Raw genomic sequence first — 367 nt, forward strand, 5'->3', positions numbered from 1 at the left:
CCCCCCCCCCCCCCCAAATGGGGGCGGATTTTTTTTTTCCCCATGGCCCACATAAAAATTTTTTTTTTTACTTTTTTCCCTTTTTTTTAAAAAAAAGTTTTCCTTAACCTTTTTTTTTTTTTTTTTTTTAATTTTTTTTTGCCTTTTAACCCCAAATTTTTTTTTTTTTTTCCCCCCAAAAAAAAAAAAAAAAAAAAAAAAAAAAAAAACTAAACTTTTATTGTTTTTAATTAATTAATTAATTAATATTTATAGAATGATTTATTTGGAGTAAAAAACAAACACTTACTAATGAAATAAAATTTAAAAAAATTGTAACTTACGAAAATATTTTATTAAAAATAAAACAATCAATAAGTCAAACAAA

Source organism: Pediculus humanus, genomic scaffold (genome assembly GCF_000006295.1).
Source record: "Pediculus humanus corporis 1103172107730 genomic scaffold, whole genome shotgun sequence".
In the NCBI taxonomy this organism is placed as follows: Eukaryota; Metazoa; Arthropoda; class Insecta; order Psocodea; family Pediculidae; genus Pediculus; species Pediculus humanus.